The 17,541-nt window shown below is 54.6% G+C and overlaps 1 protein-coding gene across 1 annotated transcript in view; it reads right to left on the bottom strand.

Moving 5' to 3' along the window:
* The window catches only part of DAB2IP (DAB2 interacting protein), a 127,554-nt gene that overhangs the window by 84,589 nt on the left and 25,424 nt on the right, over positions 1–17,541 (bottom strand).

Genomic DNA, 17,541 nt, shown 5'->3' with positions numbered 1-17,541 from the left:
GGACTCAAGTCCAGCTCCACACACCGCTGCTGAGATGGTAGGCACGGCCCCTCACCAATTTGTGAAATGGGTGGGGGAAGCAGTGATGACTAAGTAGGACAGAGAGGGCTCTGGGCAACCCCCACCCACCCACCCAGCCCCTTTCCACATCCCCAGGGCCTGGCTCTTTATCCATCTTCTCCAGGAAGCCACCCTTGACTACACACACCTATCACACCTCTCAGACCAGCTCAAGTCCTTGCATACCACTTGTGTTCAAATCTTAGTTCAGATAAGTTGTGGGCAAATTACTGGACCTCTCTGAGCCTCAGTGTCCCTATCTGTAAAATGGGCTAGGATGCTACTCTGTAGGCTTGCGGAAGGATTAAACGAGTTAAGATATCACGAGTAAAGCGGTAAATACTAAGAAACTAAACACAATAGTTGCCAGCTTTATTAGTATTTTTACCCTTGTTGGCTCTAATACAACCACTGATTTTTTGGCCGAGAAGTTATGTGACCCCCACAGGTAGGAGTCTGTCTAGGCTCTCAGAGGAGCTTGAAAGCAACTTGGCAGCAGGGACAGGGCTGGTGTCACACCTAGTGAATGAATGAACATGCTTGCAAAAGCATGCCGGAGCCACAGAATATATCATTCAGTTTGGTAGTTTTGAACTTTTAAACAGACGCTTTCTTCTAAAGCAACCTCACAGAGACTCGGGAGGTTCAAAGTGCTCGGGCGGGCGGGGCTCCTCAGGTGGAGGCCTCAGCTTTCATTCACTGGCTCAGGGACTGATGTCTAAAGCTCAGCACGGCGCCTGCACAGTCTGCGGGGACCAGGCCTGCCCCCTCCCCAGATGGGGTGCTCTGCCTTTGCTAACACAGCCCCATTCCCCTGCAGCTGTGCCACTGAGCTTAGGTCAACTAAGGCACCAGGAGCTTTTGCACAGGGCTGCTGCCTGGTGTCACCACCCCCAACCCTTGTAGGCTGTGCCCTGATCTGTGACAGCTCACTGCCCACGGGGACATCCTCCCTCCAGCTGATCCACAGGCCCCTTGGGCTTCTATCCACGTCAATGACCAAAGTGCAAGAAAGTCTCTCGCTGGAAGGACCCGAGTTCTTGGCTGCTCCCCCATTCCTGTTCCCGACACTCCAGTTCTCCCCCATGCTGACCTTGACCCAAAGCACTGCTTCTCTAGAAAGTCCTGGGTGACTTTCTCAAAGGCCTTTCAGAATTCCAGACATGTGATTTCTTTGTTTGCCATTTTTTTCTTTTTTCTTTTCTTTTCTTTCTTTCTTTTTTTTTTTTTTTTTTTTGCTTTGCTTTTTAGGGCCCCACTTGGGGCATATGCAAGTTCCCAGGCTAGGGGTCAAATTGGAGCTGCAGCTGCCAGCCTACATCACAGCCACAGCAATGCCAGCTCTGAGGTGCATCTGCAACCTACACCAAAGCTCACAGCAATGCTGGATCCTTTAACCTACCAAGCAAGGCCAGGAATTGAACCCACAACCTCATGGATACTAGCCGGGCTTGTTACTGCTGAGCCACAATGGGAATTTCCTTCCTTCACCATTTCAATCAATTCCAAGTGATGATGCTGATAATAAATTACCAGTTATAGGGCTCTGCGGGGGGCACTCACTCACAGAATACCTCTCCAGCCCCAGAAGGGGAGGCCCAAGAGGGCCCCTTGCCTCTTCTTGGGAACCTTCTTGAGGACATATGTCTTACATTCAGAATGTTTGGGGTTTTCAAGTGGGGAAACAGAGAGGCTCAGAGAATTTAAGCCATCTGTTGAGAGTGGCAGAGCTGTTAGGTGGTAGAGCTGGGAAGGAAACCAAGAGAGTTCTAGCCCCTGGGGCAGGCAGGGTAGGGACCCCTTTACACCTGTACACTTTCACACACACACACGCACACACACAAACACATCTAAGGCGAGAATGGGAGTAGTTCCCATTGTGGCTCAACAGCTTAGGAACCCAACTAGTATTCATGAGGATGCAGATTTGATCCCTGGCCTCACTCAGTGGGTTAAGGATCCAGCATTGCCACAAGCTGTGGCGTAGGTCACAGATGCAGCTCAGATCCTGCATTGCTGTGGCTGTGGCTATGGCCGGCAGCTGCAGCTCCAATTTGACCCCTAGCCCAGGAACCTCTATATGCCTTGGGTATGGCCCTAAAAAGACAAAAAAAAAAAAAAAAAAAAAAAAAAAGGCCAGAATGGGAACCTCTGCTCAGCCCATCCTCCCCGAGCCCCAGGCCCCGTGCTGAACCTGGTGAAGGGAGGAAAGAAGGGAAGATGGGCTTTCCCCTGAGCTCAGGGCTGTCACCTAGGACCACAGGTTAGGACCTGGAGGCCCAGGGAAGGGTGACTTGCCAGGTTCCATCCTCACATGAACCTCGCTCTCCCCCTAGGAGGTAGCATCTGGGGGGCCATGGGGTTGCATTCTAGCAACACCACTTGGGCACCTGGGAGTCACATGTCAGCACTGGCCTCTAAGCCACCTTCTCACCTGAGTGTAAAGCCCTCAGCACCATGAATGACACATAGTAGGTACGCAACCAGGACCCAATTCCATCATCTATTTGGTCCTGCCTCCTTAATCCTGCCTTCATCACCTTTGCCCTTTTAACAAAGTGACCCTAGGTCACTGCAGACAGGTGGGTGCACCTGACCTGTCTTTGACTCCTGCAGAGCCCTGGGCTGCCCACCCCGGGCCCCTGAGGCAGTGCTCAGGATGAAGGCAGAACCCCATGGTCCTCCCTCGGCCCAGGCCAGCTCTTCCTCTCATGGCCATTTCTAAGGCAGGTACCCCAACAGACATCCTGCAAAGAAGGAGGCTGTTTCAGCAGGCATGTCTCTCAATTTCTTTCTGAGGCTCTGTGCAAATGCCAGAAGCATACCTAAATAAACAGGAAAGGGAGGAGAAGATCCCATCAGCTACCACCACCTCTCTCAGCCCCAGGAGAGCAGATCTGCCAGGCCCAGAGGCTGGCAGACAGAACCAACACCTCGGCAGGCTGAAAGGGATGCCTCACCCCATGCTGGCACAGCCTCTGGGAAGGGCTGAGGTGGTGAGGAGTCCTGCTTCCAGAATCATGGGGTGAGAGCTGGGAGGGCCCACAGGGGGCAGCCAGGCCACTGCCCGCATGATATAGACAATGCACCTGAAGCCCTGAGGACAGGGGGACGTTTGCAGAGTCACCAAGCAGGACAGCAGGAGAACCATGGCAGAACCTAGGTCCCCTTTCTCTTCGCCCAGTGCACTTTGCAATGTCAGCACACTTCCAGAACCTCCCAGGTTCCCCGTGTTTCTTCTTTGCAGGCCTCAGTTTTCCCATCTGTATTATGAGGGGCTAGATTGGGTGGTCAGCAAACTCTTTTCAGCCTTGCTATTTGGTGACCATAAAGCTAGAGCAGCTGCCTTCCACAGCTGGCCTCTCCCACACCGGGCACCAATGCTACCAGAAAATTCGGTGGCTTTGCCCAAGTCCTTCAGATGCACAATCCCTCCTGCCCTCTTTCCCTCTTCCTGGGGCTCTGCCCTCAGGAAGCTGCCAAGCACCCCTGGCCTCCTCCCCTGGGATGGATGGACCATCAAAGAGAGTCCGAGTAGGGGAATGACTCAATAATGGTGGAATGTCAGAAGCTGTGACAGGTGAAAGTGGGGAAGAATTTTAAGCCAGGATCAAGTTGGTGCCTTCCCGGTGGCCACCTACTCACAGGCCACCCTGTGCCCATTGAACCTTCCTAAGCCCCTGCCAGCTCTCTTTTGAACGGAAGACCCCCACACTCCACCTTACCCAGAGAAGGCAGCCAGATGGCTCAGGTCGCACACAAAGAACCCACTCATTCAAGGGTCGTGAGAACCAGCAGAGGGCTGGAGCCTGACACTCAAAGATCACTCCTGCATTAAAATATTGCCTGGATAACCTCATCCAAACATGTTCACATGGAGAACCAGGGCTAGAAACACACCCAAGTTTAAGGACATGCATGGGGCACACAGAGGGCATAGCCACAAAGAAATGCATGTATAAACACAAGTCTCCCCAGCACCACCAGATACACACACATAGACACACAGGCACACACAAACACGGGTGCACACTGACTAGCACACGCACAAATATACACATACACAACCACAAAACACACCAATAAGCATACTGCTATACGAAGACAACAGGCTCACAAACACACACACATAGTCAGCTGTCACTGGGCACCGGCAGAATTATGCTGACACCAGGCCAAATACGCATTCAACGTTCACAGCCATGGCAGGAAGGCAGAGTGGCAGGTTAAGCTCACCAACCCGGGAGCCTGGATCTTGGGTCCAAGGGGAGAAAACAGCTCCACGCTGCTGCCACCACAATCCCGCCTGCTGTGGGCAGGGCCTCACTTTGTGCCCTGAGGACGACCAGGGACCTGGTGTCCAAGGACAACCTACTTGCTTCTCTCACCTCCTGAAAACTGTCTTCACAGCTCCCTGAACGTGTGGCTTTTGGGAGCCTGGAGGTCTGGCAGGTTGTTGTGTGGGGCCCCGCCCCTACCCAAACCTGGAGACCCCCACCCCAAACATCTCTCCCGCACATCACTGCACCTGAAATGCCACCATTTGCCACACCTCTTTAGGTCCTAGGGTCACCTCAATCTCCAGGAATCCCCAGGTCAAATGTCTTTCCTTTCCTCCCCCTCTCCCAAGGGGCATGGCAGTGGAGGGTTCCACACTTAACAGCTATGGGCCACAGGCCTGTGACCTGACTATCAGAGTTTATTCCCTCTTCTGCAGAATGGGGACAACAGTGGCCACCTCACAGGTTGTTGTAACAAGTCAATGAGATCATGCATGGAAAGAACTTAGCTCATTTCCCGGCACATAGTAAAAATATTAGCTACTATCATCATCATTGTCATTGTTTTTATTGCTCAGACTTTGCTCAGTCACGGGGGCCAGCCCAGTGATTAGCCAGGAGAAACAGAGGGCAGGAGCTCACAGAAGCAATTTCTAGGACCCAAACTCCTTTGCTAGAGAAGGGGCTGGTCAAGGGCTCAGGGTGTATTTCCTGAGCCCTGCCATGTGCTGAGCCCAGAGGAAGGACTGGCTTTCTGCCCTCAAGGGTCCCGTGATGCAGCTGGAGAGGCAGCCCAGACTGTTTGCAGGCAGCTGCAGGTGCCTCCCCTCTGCTTTGGCTGCCTCCAACCCTGCCATTCTCCTCATTCATTCTCCAAGGGCATCCCAAGGGACCCTTGGAAAAGCAGATCAGATCTGCCACTGACCAGCTCTATCCCCATTCACAGTGCCCCAGGGCTCCTGGATGAGGGCCTAAGGCCCTTATCATCTACCCTCTGGGCTCCAGACCCAGGTGCTTCAGTGGCACTTTTGGAATTGCCAGCTCTTCCTGCCACAGGGCCTTCGCACAGGCTGTTGCCACTGCCTAGAATGGAAGCCCCCTTTGCCCAGTGGGCCCTGTACACCCATTCAGTCTCTCCTCAGTCTTCACCTCAGGGCCCTCCCTGGCACCCTTGGATTGGGCCAGATCTCCCTGTAGAGCTACTGCAGTCGTAGTTATGCAAGGATTTGTTTCATGCCTCCCTCCCCCACAGGAGTGTGGGGGTCCCTGGGGTCCCTGGTGTTAGACACCTAGCAGGTACTCCATAAATACTTCCTGAATGAGTGAACAAATATTTATTATACAAAAAAAAAAAAAAAAAAAAAACAGGAGAAAGGCAGAGAATGTTCTCTGGGAGGATTTTCAGGAATTCCACTTGGGCTCAATCTCGGTGGGCTTACCAGAGGAGGCAGCTTTTGAGGGCATAATGGAAATACTGAAGGTGAGGCAGCGTGTGGGCTTGCGAGATTATCTGGGGCAGGGCAGCCATATACAGGCATTCCAGGCAGAATTACACCTCAAGCAACGGTGTGGAAGTAGGAGAGCAGGAGTGTGGTTGCCTGGGAGGGCCCCGGGGTGCTCACAGGCCCCTCCAATGTCCAAGTTACACACCCGAGTCCAGGCTCATAGCACAGGCCATAAGACCCTCTCCCCAAGGCAGTGGACACCCAGGGCAAGAGGGCCCCTTAGGAACCCTGAGGGTCTAGAGGAGGGAGGAGGGGGCCGCAGTTGGGAAGCAGGTGGGGGTGTGAAGGTGGGAGGGGGAAATCAGGACATCAGAGAGACCCTCCTGATTTCTGCCCATGCCCAGGACTGAGTGGCATCAGTGAACAGAAATCAGACACTCATTCCTAAGGTCTCAAGCAGGGATGTGATAATCCAGGGCAGCCAGGCAGTGACTCACTGCCCCATAAATCCTCTGGCTGGCCAACACTTGCCTGAGCATAATAAGCCCACCCCAGAGGTCTGCATGGCCACACACATTTCATCAGCTCTTTTTTCTTTTTCTTTTCTTTTTTTTTTTTTTTTTTTTTTTGCAGGGGGGGGATTCTTTTTAGGGCAGCATCCAGGGCACATGGAAGTTCCCAGGCTAGGAAGGGATTGAACTGGAGCTGCAGCCGCCAGCCTACATCACAGCCACAGCAACCTGGCATCTGAGCCGTGTCTGTGACCTACACCACAGCTCATGGAAACACCGGATCCTTAACCCACTGAGTGAGGCCAGGAATCAAACCCATATCCTCATGGATACTAGTTGGGTTCGTTACCTCTGAGCCACGATGGGAACTCCTTCATCAGCTCTTTAAGCCCCCGTCAGCCCTGACCTAAGAGCAGGGAGTCCAGCTCCCAGGGCTGCCTGACTGCAAACCGACTTAATAGGGAGCTACGCCCCAGCAGCAGGCTCTCGACTTTCTCCCTCGGCCTCCCTCCAGGCCCTGTCTCTGTGCCAGGCCAGTCTTCCAGGGGTGACTCACTGCTTATTCCCCACCAGATCGTCCCTGTCCTGTGCTCCGTGCACTCTGTGTGAGTAAACGCTCTCAAAAGAAGCTGCCTGGCAGAAGGGCAAGAACACCACGCACAGATTCCAGAAATCTGAGTTCGAGGCCCAGCTCTGTCATTAACAATAATGAGGAGTTCCCATCGTGGCACAGCAGAAATGAACCCAACTAGGAACCATGAGGCTTCAGATTCAATCCCTGCCTCACTCAGTGGGTTAAGGATCCGGTGTTGCCGTGAGCTGTGGTGTAGGTCACAGAAGTGGCTCGGATCCTGCGTTGCTGTGGCTCTGGCATAGGCCAGCAGCTGTTGCTCTGATTTGACCCCTAGCCTGGGAACCTCCATAAGCCGTGGGTGCAGCCCTACAACACAAAAAATTAAAATTAAAATAAAAAAAGAAAACAAAAATGAGAGCTATTCCAATGCATTAAAAAGGGTAAGCCAGATGTATTTGTTAAGCTCTAAGCTTCAGCACTTTAGTAGTGCTTTACATGACTTATCTTGTTTAATTCTTATAATCCGATGTGCAGGTGAGAGATTGGAGGCTCAGAGATGTTAAGCTACTTGCACAAGGCCACACAGCCAGGAAGTGGCAGAGCTAGGGTCAACCCCGGTAGTCTGCACCAGAGCCAAACCCTTCCATGATTCCATCACCGCACTGTGAGACGCCGAGCGAGCACATAGCCTCTCTGGGACTCAGTTTCCCCATCTGCACAATGAGCGGATTGGGCTAGCTGATCTTTAAGCCCCTTTCCAGCTTGGGCATACCATCCTTCTCCTCCCTGGTGACCTGCTTGCAGGTGACAACAAGGAGACCCTCTGGAGACAGCTGGCCTGGAGGAAGGATGCTAATGGGGGGACTTCAGGCCCTGTGCTGGGCTGTAGGGAGCTTCTATTAGGCCAGCTTGGCCCGCCCTCCCAGGGCAGCAAGGCAGGGACGAGAAGCTATAGGGTTTCTCCCTAGACCAAGAGCCACCAGAAAGTACCAGGACCCCAGGGTGCTCCAGCCCCAGAAACCAGTGAACACTAGTGGGAGGGAGAGGCCAGAGGCGGGCAGCAGCCCCTAAATCCACCTGAATGAACAGTGCTTTTAAAAGCCCTTTTCACTACAGGATACAAAACGCACATTTGGGGAGAGGATTTTATAGGCTATTTCTCCTCCAGGGTGATTTACCATTGGCAGGCCAGGCTCTCCTGGGTGTCCTGCCCCTGCAGGATCATGGGAACCCATGGGGTGGAGTCAAGGTCAATTTCAAGGCAAGACTGTGGTGGTCCACGGGCTTGTCCTGACCTCCTTCTAGGCAGGTGGCCACTTGGCCTCAGAGATGCAGTGGGCTCTGTGGAGCCAGGAGGTGGATGCTCGCCCTTCCTCTCCTCTGCCCGCACTCACTCGCTGAAGGCATGCCCTCCCGGAGGCTGTCACACACCTTCATCCCACAAGCCCTCAGGTGCCCGCCACAGGTGAGGCCTTGCCCTGATGCCTGCGGCTCAGAGAAATCAGAAACATTGCTGCCCTTGAGAAAGTCACCATGTCAGGTGGTAAAGCCACAGCATCTGTGTTCGGGAGCCTGGGGAAGGGATGGCTGCAGAAATGTGGGTTGGGGGTGGCAGGGGGTGCACAGGGAGAGAAGGCACTCTCAAGGATGGGAAATGGGGAGGAAGCGTGGGAAAAGGACCAGCCTGTACAAAGGCGCAGAGGCTGGGCCTGGGGACCTCAACACCAGCTGGGGAGCTGGACCGCACCTCCTGGAAGCCATCTGAGGTGCTGGAGCGGGGCAGGGACAATCATGGCCCATTTTAGATGCTCTTTAAGCAATTCCACAGGAAAAGTTACCCATCCCAATGCAGGGCCTTGTGTGGGAAACAGATGCCACTGCTGCCACCTCCAAAGAGGGCCTCCTGGCTTTGGGAACAGTTCCCACATGAAGATTTAGATATAATTGTCTGCGATCCAACCCAAATGCCACTTGTTGTGACAGAGGCAGTCACTTCTTTTCACACAGGGGCGAGGGTGGGGGATGGGGGAGGGGAGCACCTGAGCCTTGCCCCTGACACTCAGTTTCCTGGGTCCCCTGCGGGGGCCACAGGGTAGGGTGGGAAGAGGGGAGCAGTTCCCTCCCACCCCAGAGTGTCTGCCCTGCACAGACACCTTCTGACCTGTGGGAGCCAGGTGAGCTGGAGGCAGGGGCAGGACAGGATGAGGCAAAGAGATGGGGAGCCCCAGGTCCGAATGCCAGCTCTGTCCCCAATCTGTATGACCTACATGCACCTCTGCTCTCTGGGCCTCAGTGATCTCATCTATAAAATGGAGAGAATAACAACACTGGCCGGCAGTGACCTTCCCAATCCAGGCTCCTGAGCTCAGTGAGACTCCACGGGTTCTTCATGCTCCATCTGCCTTGGTTTTGTCACCTTAAAAAAGTGGGAATTGTGTTGTCTACCTCTTGGGTTGGGAGACCAAATGATATGAGACCTGGAGAGGGCTCAGTACAGGGCCTGACCCAGAGGAGTGTGCAAAACAGGTTTTATAACCCCCGCACAATTGTGCAGACAGTGTAGACAGCAGGGAGCCGGTAAAACTGGGATTTAACCCAGGTCAGCTGGACTTCATCAGAGCACAACCATGATGGAGTGTTTATTGGTCCAGCCTGGTGACTACAGGACAGACACTGCCCTGCAGCCCGCACACTGGCCCGCCTCAGCCTGTGCCCCTCCTCTTGCTGGAAGGCTGCCTTGGGCCCCAGACCTTGTCTGCCCCTCCATGTCCCTGAGGGAGGTCCCCTTTCAGAGGCCCCCCCCCCACCTCTCTGGTCAACCCACCCAGTCGGCTTGACCAATGGTGCCAGGCCCTGTTGCCCATAAGCACTCCTGATGTGAGCTGTTCCCTCCACCCGGAGCTCTCTCTTTGTGGACCCCCCCACTGACCCCCATGGCTCTGGGGTAGGGGCGGGGGGCGTACAAACCTTGGATTTTCATGCTTCTCTGGGAGTTGCCACCCAGGCAGCCACTCGCTGCCCTCTGCTGCCCCCACCTGGGGAGAAACCACCCTGCACAAATACCTCCAGCTCCCTCCATCTGCACTTACCGCCTGGGAACTTGGTCTCTGGTCTCTTGGGGACCCCTTCCCTGCCCCCTCACCGTCCCCCACCTTCCAGTGTGAAGGCTGAGCCCTGGAAGCTCTGTCAGGGGCAATGTCATTCGGGGGAAGCAGATGAGGGGTGGGTGGGTGAGCCCCACCCACCAGAAAGTGGGCAGGGCGTGACCACTGGTTGATGCCTCCCTGTGCCAGGCACTGGACCCTCGCAGCCACCCAGTGCCCATTTCCAGATGGGGAAAGAGAGGCTCAGTGTTGGGCAACATGTCTGAGTGATCCCACAAAGGGTAGCTGTGGGGCGAGGACTCAAATCCTGCCACATCCCAGGTAGACTAGGGGATGAGCCAGTACCGTATCCCAGGGACCTGGGGGGATGTGAGGAGAGGGGGCAAGACCCCTGATAGTGTCCCACTTGCCAATCACAGAGCCTAACATCCCACTGCAACTCGAACTTCCAATTGATAAGGCTCCCTTTGTGAGAGGATTAACAGGGATTGGGGAGGCAGCCAGTGACCCCTTAATGGGGATCCAAATCATTGCTGCCCAACAGGCTCCAGGGCGGGGCCTCACAGGGATGTCCTCGAGATACCTGGGGAAGATCCCAGGGCAGAAAGGGCTGGGATGCAGAGGCTGCCCTTAATCCCCTCTCCATCCTCCCACCCAAGCTGCCACCTCCCTCGATGAGGCAGGAGTATCCAGGGCTCCTTGAAGTGGGCTCTTCCTTCCACCTCTGCCCTCAGGGACCCCCATAAGAGACATTCTAAGCTCAGATGCTGAGGGCAGGGATGGGATCCTAACAACCTTCTTAAGAAAAGCATCCCTTGTCCCCTTCCCGCCCCAGTCCTGGTCCCTGCCCACTGAAGGCGCTCCAGACCCTCTCAGCCTGGTCAGGCATGCTGCTCTGAAGGACACGCAGCACTCCAGGTCTGCTCAGGCCAGCTCTGGGCCACCCTCACCTCCCTCTCTGGGGACTCCATACTCCTGTTGATACAACCTGTGATCCCGTTGGCTCTAGGTGCTGCCATGGTCCTCCTTGTACTCCAGCCATTTCCTCACACTTCAGCCTCCCTCCCCCCAAATTGCTCCCAGTTCCCCCATCAGTTTCCCATCCCCCATCCCCCAGCCTTTGCAGGGGCCCTCCGGGCTGCCTGGAATGTTCCTTCCGCCCCCTGCCTGGAAATTACTTCAAGAACCAGCTAACCCTGTTTTAATCCTCTTTGCACCAGTGCCCCGCACAGACCCTGACACATAGTTGGTGCTGATTAAAAATGCATCAAAAGAAAAAAAAGGAGGCAGAGAAGGGAGGAAGGAAAGTGAGTGAGTCCACACCCACAACAGGACTCCCAGACCAGAGCTTGACCCCACCTCTGCCACTCACAGGCTGGGGGACCCCGGGCCAGTTCCTTCTCCATGAGCCTTGATTTCCTAATCTGTAAAATGGAGCTAATGAAACCACCCTCCTATTTACTCACGGGCAGGCAGCTTCTCAGCTCCACCAGACACCACAGCCTGCTCGCAGTCCAGGCCTCGATTCAGGAGGCTCCAAAGAGCCCCTTGCCCCACCCTCCCATCCTGCATACCCTCCTGGCCAGCCCTGGCTACCCCGGGCAGCTTCTGCACTGGGCCGTCTGCCAGCGTTCCCATCTCCTACGTTCCTGCTGTAAGAAAGGGGAGTCTCCCTGTGGAGGGCGGACACAGACCAAAAGGACACAGGTCAAAATGATAGTAATTTTCCTCTGGGTTTGAACAGTTTGATAACAATTAGGATCCATAAAAGGCAGGGGAGGAGGAGGGATGAGGGTTCGGGACCCGGTCTCCACCAACCCTCTCATCAGCAGAACGATGGCCAAACACCGGGCTTGGGAGGCTTCAGCTCACACAGTTCAACAGAGCAAAGACGTGGGCCTCGTGGGGAAATTCCTGGTACCGCGAGGAGGAAATCCGGGCGCCCAATCCGGCATCCAGCGCTACTGCCTGTCAGTCGGCCATGCTGAGAGGTTGGCATCCCTCCACCAGACTGTGGGCCACGGACACAGGTGTGTCCCACGTAAATATGTAAATGTGCATGGGCCAGAACAGCCTGCAGTGGTGAGGGGAGGCCCAGCAGGTGTTTCAGGCAAACCCACCTTCTCCTGGCCTCAGCTGTCCCACCTGTGCTGTGACAGGTGCATCTGACCTGGGAGCCTGCCCAGCTTTTCTGCCCCTGGCCCAACGGGAGTCACCTCGGCTGACAAGGGTCGCTCGTGGGGGCAGAGAAACAGACCAGAAGGTGGCAGTGCGCCATGCGGATAGACCATCAGGGACCCCCAAGGGTAGCCGGACCCACGAATGTCCATTCCCTTCAGGCCCTCCTCCCACGAGGGACGGGGCAGGGGGAAGGGTTCAGCTGCAGGGAAAAGAGAGCAAGAGGGGGTAAGGCGTGAAGAGCACAGGACAGGTAATGGAGCTCAGTTCAGGCCCTGCTCCAGACTTGCTGTGTGACCTCGGGAAAGGACCCGCCCCTCTCTGAGCCCAGTCCCTCCTCTGTAGAAGGAAGGGTTGGACCAGGTAATTTCCAACTGCGCTTCTATGGCAGTGCTGAGGAGGGTCGCCTGCAGGCCTGCATGTTTGTGTTCATGTTCCTGTTTCTGTGTGTGTGAGACAGAAAGAAAGGTGGCTGAAAATGGGGGGGGGGGGGGTGTGCAGGGACACCACAGGAGCAGGAAGAGGGGCGAGCAGCTGGGGAAACCTTAAGTCCACATTCCAGAGATCTGCCCTCTTCACTCTCACTCACCATCCTCTCTGACTCCTGTGTCCTGCAGGGGAAAGTCCAAAGGGTACACTCACTTGCTTTTCTCTCTAGGCTCCTCTCCACCATGCCTTACTCATCATCTAATCACAAAGGGCCATTGGCTTGTTCCTATCTAGTTAAATGCTGTTCTAACTGGAACACTCTTCTTCCTTTGTTCCTGACAAACTCCTACACATCCCTCAAAGCCCAGCCCCAAAGATCCCTCTTCTAGGAATTCTTCCCTACTGTCTCCAGTAAGAGGTAAGTGCCCCTCGTTCTGGGTTCTCACAGCACCCCAGGCACACCTCCAACACAGCTTCAAGACCATCTAGGGTGCACACGGCTGAGCATCCAGTAAAAGGGAGTGGTTGAAAAGAACCAAGACCTGCTGCTAGAAGCATCTGCAATCAACTAGTACTGAGTTTATCTGCAGCTTCCGCCAGCCCCTTGGGCCTTCCCCTCCCTGACACTTCTCCTTCTCCAACTCGCAAAAAATAGCCCTGAGACCTAATTTCAGCTAAACCTTCAAACACATCTCTTCACTTTCAACTTCCCGAGGAGGAATCAATTGGCTGTCAAGTTTCCCAGAGCCTCTGCCACCTCCCACACATGGGGCCCTGCCAGCTCTCCTCAAGGTCGATGCGAGGGGCTGGGGGCAGACGAAGTAGGGAGAAGGGACCCCACACCAGGATCTGGGGAGGACAGAGGGCTTAGGGGACTCATGGGGAGACTGGCAACAGTCACCATCCCCCGAACCCCCAAATCAAACTGTGAATTCCTTGAACACAGGGTGGCAGGTGAGAGGGGCAGCCTGCTGCAGCCAAGCGTCCCTGGGCTTCAGGAAGTGGGTGGATGCGTGCAGTCTGTGTGGGCCCAGCCCCCCAGCTTGCTGTCTGCCTGCCTCTGCCTCTGCCCCTTTCCCACTTCCAGGGTTCCCTACTGGTTGCAGAGAAGACAGACCTGGGTTTGAACCTTGGCTTTGCCATCTCTTTGGAGCCAGAGAGCTGAAGGCCAGAGATGGGCAGGAGGTCCCTTTGGCCACCTGCTCCCAGCTCCCTCCCCATCCCGCCCTCATCCAGGGCCCCCTACAGCTCTCAGGGAACACCTGCTAGACCTCCTAGCACCTTGTGGTCCTGGGGCACCATGCCCTCCACCTCCACCTGTGGGCAGAAGGAAGTTGTACCAGGTAGGCAAAAGGTCCCATATCTTGCCCAAGTCACAAACCTGGCATGAGGCTTAGCCCCAGGTCAGCTGACTTCATGACTCATTCTCTTAGTTACTGCATTGAAACATTTAAGGGACTAGTGTATGCCCAAACCACAAAGTCCACTTCCCTCATTTAACTGAAGGGTAGGAATTCCTGTTGTGGCTCAGTGGAAACAAACCTAACTAGCATCCATGAGGACACAGGTTCAATCCCTGGCATCGATCAGTGGGTTAAGGATCTGGCGTTGCCATGAGCTGTGGTGTAGGTCACAGACAAGGCTCGGATCCCGCCTTGCTATAGCTGTATTGTAGGCCAGCGGCTATAGCTCCGGTTGGACCCCTAGCCTGGGAACCTCCATAAGCTGTGGGTGTGGCCCTGAAAAAAAAAAAAAGACTGAAGGCTAAACTCCCAAGGTCCACACCCAAGGTCACATGGGTTCCAAGAGGCAGAAGTGGGACTCACACCAAGTCCCTGATGCCCTGTGGGGAGGCGGTGGTTCTAGACTGACTCACAAAAGCAGGTAAGGGACACGTGCAAGGATGCAAGCATTTCAGATTCAGAAGTGCTCTCAGATGGGTGGTGAGCTGGTCAAGTCCAGCCCATCTGGGGCCTTAGTTTGCATGAAGGAGGTGGAAGGAATGAGTCCTATAGATTCTGACATTGATTTTCCATTAGGCAACATCATTGCTGCTGTGAGAGGTGGTGACATCCCATCACCTGGGTTTGAAATGGCAGCGAAGATGGCAGTTCCTCAAGTATATCCTGTGGCATCTCCCCTGCCTCCCCCAGGCAAAACCATGTTCCCCGGGTTCCCTCAGGGGGCTACACGGAGCAGCAGTCAGCCACGTGCACACGAGGATGTGGCTGTGGCAGCAAGTGTGAGTTCAGGCTGCAAGGGAGAGAGTGTGCTTCTGGTCCCACACAGTGTCTGAGTCAAGTCTGTCCCTAAGGCCCAGGCCAGGTGCCACCTCTGAACTTCCCCCAAACACCCTGTCCCCTGCCCTCCACCGCGACCCTCCCAGATCTTTACAGTTCTGAAGCCAAAAGAGGAAACGCAATTTTGGATGATAATACTGGGTTTCATGGATTAAGCATCTTTCGTGGGTCCGACCTGGGCTGGCGTGTGCACATGAGAGTCCACATTAGTCTTTCAAGGAAGGGCAATCATTGCATGTTACTGACAAGGACACGTGGCTAATGAAGTCACGGAAGAGCTAGGATTTGAACCAGATCCCTACCTCTGAGCTCCCTCGTCTCTCCCAGCTCTGAGCACCAGCCCAGGAGAGACACTCAACTCACACCACTTTCCTTAACTGCTGCACGCAGGAAAGAACCAAGGTGTTGAGGGAAAGGACACAAAAAGTAATGTCCTGCAGTCTTGGTAGCCATGCCTAGCTCTGTCACTCGGGGGCTGTGTGACACTAGGCAAATTACTTTACCTCTCTGAGCCATAGTTCCCTCATCTGAGAAATGTGGACACTGATGGTACCTCCCCTTGGGGTTGCTGTGAGAAGTGGGTAAAGTGATGGCTGAAGACACCTTGCATCCTGCAGATGCTAATCGTGCAGGTGGGACTGTGAGTCGAGGAGGCGCTGGTGGCTTACAAGGTAAGCCAAGCTCTGGCCTGAGCCACAGGTGGTTTCAGTACCAGAAACAGCAAAGACGCCACTCTGGGGGAAAAAAGCCAGGCCCCACTGGCAATTAAAGAGCTGCAAATTATAGCAACTTCAAGGTGTAGTGATACCCCCATTAGAGCAGCAAAAGAAAGGGAAATGGGTAAAGAGGGATGCCAAGGGGGTTTTGGGGAGGGTGTCAGGGAAGGGTCCCCCCCTCTTCTGGTTCCACTCCAGCTGGAAAGCACTTGCTCTATCTCTGGGGTCAGGAAGACCTGGGTTCAAATCTTGGCTCCACCATTACAAGCGGTTGGAGCTGAAGTGAGTGACTTCACCTCTCTGAGCCTCAGTTTTCTCATCTGTAAAATTGGGTGATCAAAGTATCGGCTTCAGGGTTGTCTAAAGGATTAAAAGAGACTGCGTAGGTGGGACTGTGAACACTGTGCAGTGGCTACCTTATGATTAATCACCATTTCCTAAGGTACCTTGAAGGCTTAGCCCTGGAGGCTGTGGCCTGGGAGTGCAGGACTTGGCCTCTGCTCTGGCTGACTCCATCAGGGTCTCCCAGGTACCAGCATTCCCTGCAGCTGAAGAATCATCTTTCAAAGGCGCTGGTCTAACCTAGGGAAGAACCTGGAATCCTTTCTCCGCACAGGTCCCCTCTCCTCCTCATTGCCTAAAGGCTGCTCTGATCCAGAGCCTGAGGCTCAGAACTACCTCTTAGAGGAAGCTGTTAAAAATGCAGATGTCCAGGTTCCACCTCTGGACCACTGCACTGAAATCTTGAGGGGGCGCAAAATTCTACTTTGAAACCATTTTTTTTTTTTTGTCTTTTTGCTATTTCTTGGGCCGCTCCCGTGGCATATGGAGGTTCCCAGGCTAGGGGTCTAATTGAAGCCGTAGCCACCAGCCTACACCAGAGCCACAGCAACACGGGATCCGAAGCCGCGTCTGCAACCTGCACCACAGCTCACGGCAACGCCGGATCGTCAACCCACTGAGCAAGGGCAGGGACCGAACCCGCAACCTCATGGTTCCTAGTCGGATTCGTTAACCACTGCGCCACGACGGGAACTCCTGAAACCATTATTATGACATGCAGACAGGTGGGGGGATCAGTGGCCCTGGAGAAAGCCCCATCCCTCAGACTGGCATTAGAGGCTCCACTTGACCCAGATCCAGCCCAGGTTCTCAGCCTCACCTCCTAACCTGACCTCCAGACCCCTCAACTCCAGTCCCACCAAGGCTTTCACCATTCCACAGATACGTCAATTTCCAGTGTGCCTCCATGCCTTTGCAACAGCTATGTCCCCTACCTGGAACTCATGTCCCTGCCTTCACACTTGCTAAGGACCCTTCAAGACCCGGCTCAAAAGTCAGCTCCGAGGCCGGGGGGTGGAGTGGGGTGGGGGGAGGGCACCTTTCACAGTCCACTCCCAGGTCACCTGGAACCCCTGGACCACATCTTACAGCAACAGCCAGGCCTGTGCCTCTCTTTCCCCAGAAGGCCCGGTCCTGGTCTCTTGAACTTCAGCTCAAGTATCACCTCCCAACCACACCACCTCAAGGAAGCCCTCCTGCTTTTCCCTATCACAGCAGTTGACTTTTCTCCTTCACAGCACATAGCTCCAACACAAGATTAGGAACTCATAAGGTCAAGGGCTTTATCCATCCCTGCTCTCTTGGCCAGCTCCTCCCACTCAGCCCCAGTGTGTAGAAAGGTGCCTGGGACACGGCAGGCACACCATAAAAATGGTGAAGTGAATGAAGGAGTGGATGAACAAATGATCAAATATCCATTTCCCCCATAGACCATGAGCTCTCAGAGGAAAAGAACGTGCCTACTTCAACCTATTTCTCCAGTGGCCGCCGGAGCCGGGACAGAGGCGTTGTAGTACTGTGCTGGAAGGGGGAGCAAAGGGACATCGAGCTGCAGATGCGTGGGAGGACGGCCGGAACACAGAGGGACACGGAGAGTCAGA

The sequence above is a fragment of the Sus scrofa genome, chromosome 1 (genome assembly GCF_000003025.6).
Source record: "Sus scrofa isolate TJ Tabasco breed Duroc chromosome 1, Sscrofa11.1, whole genome shotgun sequence".
In the NCBI taxonomy this organism is placed as follows: domain Eukaryota; kingdom Metazoa; phylum Chordata; class Mammalia; order Artiodactyla; family Suidae; genus Sus; species Sus scrofa.
Note: the sequence above shows the minus strand (reverse complement) of the source record. Positions and strands in the feature narration are given on the sequence as shown.